This window comes from Thamnophis sirtalis, unplaced genomic scaffold (assembly GCF_051295495.1).
Source record: "Thamnophis sirtalis isolate CommonGarterSnake01/CBP01778 unplaced genomic scaffold, rThaSir2_p1.2 scaffold_3, whole genome shotgun sequence".
Taxonomy (NCBI): Eukaryota; Metazoa; Chordata; class Lepidosauria; order Squamata; family Natricidae; genus Thamnophis; species Thamnophis sirtalis.
Window position 1 is genome coordinate 116,227,322 of NW_028261383.1, and position 6,131 is coordinate 116,233,452.

The following is a 6,131-nucleotide window of genomic DNA, read 5'->3' on the forward strand; positions in this document are numbered from 1 at the left end:
TTATCCCTATTGTCACAGCAAGACTTCAGAATACTTTGAAGGTGCCAGAGAACCTCTTACAAAGGAACTAAGACATCCAACTGAATGGGCTATTTTTAGACTACATGCTTTTATCAGCATGGCCCCTGAGCATCGCATCTGGCATGTACTACATTAAGAAATGTCAGGAAAAGATTCCCTGTTTAAAAAGAATAGAATTTTCCTTTCATGAGTTAATGCTTTTACATTAGAGACACAAACAGCACAGCCTGTCTGCCCAATTCACCTGCTTTAAAGATGAAAGAAAATGAAATTGTCTTTAGCCTTTTGGGTCTGCCAGTCATTCCATATTTCAGTTTTCTTTCAATCTTCAATGATGCATAAATGTTGCTGAACAAACATGGCTCCTGTCGTCAGAGATGTGCATTTAAAGGAAAGAGTAGCATAGTATGCCTGCCATCTGACACTTGCAAACATCATTGGTATTCAAAATATAGTAGCAGTGTATACACGACTATTCAAGTAAATGCTTAGAAGATGTTGACTGTTGAAGAACATGACATATAATAAGTTTTAGAGTCTATCCAATAAAACAGTACTTTGTGCATTGTAAACTGAACATGGTGCCAAGGGAAAGTCAATTCTAGACCATGAAAGTTTATTCCACAATAAATTGCTTAGTCTTTCAGCAGTTACAAGAATCTTTCCTGTTCATTTGTTTGTTTGTTTTATCCCTGGAAGATTTGTTTGCTGTCTATTTTTATTTTTCAAATTGTAGTTCATGTTATTGTGCTTCCTCTGCCATTTACTGAGCACATAACTGATCAATACATCCCAAGGTGACATTTTCAGAAAAGGAGAAATTGAACTACAATATAACAATGATGCAGTCTGTCTGGTCATCACTGAGGCTGTGAAGGCTTCATTGTTGTAAGATTTCAATCCAGGGATAACTATTGATAAAGGAAACCATCAAACACAGTCGAGAGAAGAGCTCCAAGAAAAATATGGTATCCAAATAAACAGGGATGTGCAGTCACTGGAGACAGGGGAGGCAGGGCCTCCCCAGTCTCATGAGGAAAAGGAAAGAATTTTTAAAATAATTAAAAAGGCCAAGGTAGTTGCTGCCAGACTCCAAGTCACAATGACTTTGAGTCTGCTTAGTGTTAACTGTAGGGGGAGGCGAGAGAACTATGGGCCTCCTTTGCATAAGGAATTTTTCACCTTTTAAGAGTTAAGCAAGGGTTAAAAGGCGAAAAAATCCGTATGCAAAGGAGGCACGTGATTCTCCCGCCTCCTGATCTGGGAGCAGCAAATCATGCCTTGCAGGTTTGAAGTTGAGCGACTGTGGAAAAAGAAATTGTTTGTTGGTCAAGAGGAGCCATGAGGAAGGCACGCTTACGTTAGGTGGGTTATTTCGGAGGGTGTGGAAGGAGCACCTCAATGGCAGCAGCCTCCGCATGGAGTGCCCAAGTGAGCCTGCTGGCTCTCCCCAAATTTGGTCCTCCGGCTGAGGATCTCATAGCAGCAGTCTTCCCCACAGCAGCCGGACATACTCGGTGAGGAAGAATTATTCGGCGGCGGGCGGGCAGCAGCAGAAAGGAGGAGAAGGGGTCCTATTCACAGCCTCGATCCCCGTCTCCATTTCTGAGCTGGGGAGAGAGGGCTCGGCGCAGCTCTGTCCCGGGCTGGGAGGAGATCGCGACGGCATGGGGGTGGGAAGTAAGGAGGCTGGAAGTCTGAGGACGGCATGTGGCACAGAGAGGGAACCGAGGAGTATGCCGCCGCCTGGTTGAGGGATGAGAGCTGGGGGAGGCGGTCACCGGTGGAGGTCCCGTTCAGCCCATCCGAGCGGTCCTGGTGGGGGACAACAAAGGGAGGGAAAGGTCACCATGCAGCCAACTGTGCTTGGGGCACAAGGCACCGGCTTTCCCTTGCTCCAAGCAGCACGCGTCGCTAGATCTCCCGGTGGCAGCGGCTCCCTGAGGCTCCGGCTCGCAACATCTGAGCCTCAAGGCAAGGCACAGCTTTCTCTACTACCCAGCTGAGCCCCGCTCCTCCCCCACCCCACCAGACAAGCAAGCCAGCCAGCCGAAGAGCGCAACGCGCTTCGGGGCTCGGCGTGGCTCAACCTTCCTAAGTGCGAGCCTTTCTCTTCCTGCCCTCTTCTGTCTACCCTGGAGCCGGAGCAGGCAAAGCTGCCGCTGAAAAAGAACCCAAAGCTCAACCGAGCAAAACAAAATGAGACACCCTTTGCCTGCAATCAAAGGCTCAGATCAGAAGGCAGCAGGGGAATGGGGGGGGTATGGCAGAGGAGCTGCTTTCAAGCCATTGGAAAATATATCCAATCCAACTTCTGTGTTTGTGTTTGTTTGAGAGTGAGTGAGTGAGAGAGGGATCCAAGTTCTCTGTGTGCGTGCATCTGTTTGAGAGAGGGGGGGAGGGAGAGAGAAAGGGAGGAAGGGTGGGAGGGAGAAGAAAAAGAATGGGAAAGCTTATTTTGCAAGGGGGAAAAATGCTGTCGCTTTAAATCGGAACTGAGCATGTCTGGCTGTGGAATTCTGGGAGTTGAAGTCCACAAATCTAAAAAAATTGCTGCCTCACCAGCCATAAAGCTCACCGCACGTCACTGCAAATAAAGCATCCATTTCTGTTCATTTTCTAAGAAGTGGCCATGATCTCAACATGGTCATCCTTGAGCAGAAAGATTACAAAAATCATTTATATTGTGAAACAACTGAGCAGAAATTCCATTAATGTGCTCACATAATGGACATTTTAGTTATTGAATTAACCCATTTTCTGAGTTTCCACTGACATCAACATGAACATTACTAATTTTTGCATATTATGCAAAAGCAGTCAATAAATCTTTAAGTGACTGTTTAAGTGTGCTGTGGAAACACTGCTACTATTTAAGTCAGGAATATTTTGGCCTGAGAGTTTTAACTTGGCCTTTTGAGTATCCTTCTATGTACTGGTCCAAACAAAGATAAAGACATTAATGCCTATAATTTTACCATGTATTTAATTATTGTTCTTCCCCTCATATTAACAATTACAATGTTTGAGGCATATTTGCTATTTTCTCTATATTTGTCAGCTTCAATCCAAGCTTTTTTTAGAACCTCTTCTGTAGGTGTGGTCTGCTTTGTGGGAGTGGCTTGCCAGCCATGTGACCGGGTGGGAGTGGCTTGCCAGCCATGTGACCGGGTGGGAGTGGCTTGCCGGCCATGTGAACGGGTAGGAGTTGATTGCCAGCCATGTGACTGAGTGGGAGTGGCTTAGCAGTCATGTGACTGGGTGGGCATGGCCAACTTGTAAAATGTGGTGAAACTCACTTAACAATGCTCTTGCTTAGCAACCAAAATGTTGGCTCAGAAACTCTGGCATTTGAAGCATGCAAGTCTTAAAGTTGTCAAGTTACAAGACCCTTGCACCCCTAACCCTTTAGAAAAAAACCCAGGGGTGTTCAAACTTGACAGCTTTGAGACTTGTGGACTTCAACTCCCAGAATTCCTCCTCTCGCTCTTCATCTTGATGATGTGCAGATGGGCAGGGGGAGGGAGCTTGAGCCGGTTCCAAATGGCATTGTAGATTTGTGGAATCTCTTCTATAGAAGAGGTTAGAACTGGCAGGAACACACCCATGCCCCCATCCCTTGAAAGAAGGGACTAGCTATCTAATAGTTAGTCAGAGACCTAGTTCACTGATTAAGCATGGCAGGATCTGCCTCCTTCCTCTCTAAGGCCAGATCTACTCCGGTGTCTTTCCTGGTATTCCATGATTTCACATTATTTTAGGTTTGCAGTTATCCAAATGGAGCCTTGGAAGAGGGGAAGACGAACTAACCTAAGGAACATAGATAGAATCAATGGCACTTCTAATGCATTTGATACCTGGGAGGGATCATTTTTAACACATACGTAAACACACCTCTTCACTGCTGAGAGCTACTTTGGTCTAGGAGATGGAATTCTGTTCCGGCATTGGTCACAAAACCAGCTTTCTGGGCTTTTCACTTTTCTCATCCCCAGGAAGGAGGAGCTGGTAACCCACTGCTGAAAAAAGCTGCCAAGAAAAGGGCAGGGGGCAATTGTCAGTAGTCAAAACTGATTTGAAGGCACTTTTTTTCCTCCATCACTTTTCTGCTGCTGCTGGCTTCCAAACACCTGATCAGCAAGCAGGGAGCAGCAGCTGGAATCCACAGACCAATTTGGCAGCACCCCCACCCCACCAACTGCCTCCAGCCAGGGCAGAGTCTTGAAGTGAGACCCATTCCATTCCTCTGGCAATGACTAGAAGATTGATGTTCTTGCAGTCAATATACTAAAAAGAGATGAAAGCAAAACCAGAAGGGGGAAAAACCCCAATTAGCATGCCTGTAGCAATAAGCAACAAGATAACGGTAAGAATATTCAGTGACTTAAAATAGAGGCAATAGAAGTAGGCTAGATATTGGTAACATGGACAACATATTTAATCATTTTGTGATGATACAAGGATGTGGGTGGGCACCTTAACTCAGAGATAGGGAGGAAACCCTAAATAGCCTTAGTCCTGACAATGAATACTATATGGATCTTTCTAAATGCACAGTATTGGGCCCTTCTGTAGGCTGGCTGATGAGTGATTTTTAAAAAAAGTACAGTTGTGTTTTTGGAATGTTCAGAAAACAGTTTCTAAATTAAAACACCTGGTTGATAACAGCAACATCTTCTTTTAATTCAGTGAGCACTGAGCTCATACAGGTTGGGACAACTGAATAGGTAAGAAATCTAAGCAATGTCATCTCCAATGCCTCAATTGGGGGGAGGAGGGTATTTTTAATTTCTCTCCCTCCATGTAACGTTTACCACTTTATCTCTCCTTCTCTTTCTTCTTTTCCTTCTCCACTCCTGACAATTGCCTGGAGAAGTTCCTGCAATTTTTCTCAGCACAATTTCATTTGCCATTGCCTCCTTTCTAGGGCTGAGAGAGAAGGACTGGCTCAAGATCACGCAGCTGACTTCATTCCTGTCAAGCGACTAGAATTCACAACCTCCTGTTTTCTAGCCTAGTGCCTTCACCACTAGACCAAAGTGGATCTTAAAACATGTACCAAATGGCCCTCTACAATTTGCATTTTGTCATAAATATAACCACCTGTTGCTGTCAGCTGTCACTCACTGCTGTTCTTTTATGACTTTCTTTCCTTAGCATCAATGCTAACAAACAAATCATGGATGAAAGGAACAATATTATGCTCTCCTTGGGTCTGTTGCATTTCAAAACCATTTGCTCTGACAAAGCAACCAAGGCTTCTTATGCTCATTTGACAAGCAGAGGAACTAAACAGGGGAAACAGAGTCCTGCCCAGTCAGCCTCCAATGTCACTTTGAATGAATCATCAATTGATCAAGACATCAACTCCTAATAATAGTTCCAAGGCCTGGTCAGAGAAGAGATGAGAAATTCAGATTCTTCAAAGCATGCAGAGATTCCTGAGGCAAAAATGTTCCCTTCATTTGAACAGGTCCAAATGCTTTCATAAAGTAGGGCACAGGCACAGGCATATGCCAGCATTTAACAAAGATAGCACAATTGGATGCCTGCCCTGCCTTAGGAAAGGCAAGAAGTGGCAGTTTACCCGAAAGTAGGACAGCCAAATCAAAAGGAGGACTTGATTCTCTCTCCCATTGTTGCTGGGAGGGAGGGGAGCTGAATGGAAGCAGGAGAGAAAGAAAAAGAGAGCAAGCGAAGACAGGAAGATACAGCATACAGCGATTCAGGGCAAACCATTCCTTCCATATGAGTGCTTATTGTCATGTGAATAGAAAAAAGCCAAGGGTATCTTCTTCCTGAGCGTTAAGTATAGTTAAGAGCCCAGCAAAGTGCTTTGCTACCTTCTAAGTTCCCATTAGCAACCCTCTGATGAAACTCCGTGCAGCTCCTATGAACATTTCATGCTGACCTTCCCCTTTGAGAAGATTGCTAAAAATATGGAGAAAACAGCAGCTTGACCAAGGTGGTCTATTTAGAGCTTGATCAATATGGCGAGCCTCAGAAGCTGCAGCAGGCCCCAAAGTCCTAAGGTGCATTAGATAGGAGCGCATGGCATTGATCTGGGGAATCCTGCTCCAGAGGTTCTGCAGGTGACCTCCTGAGCCCGA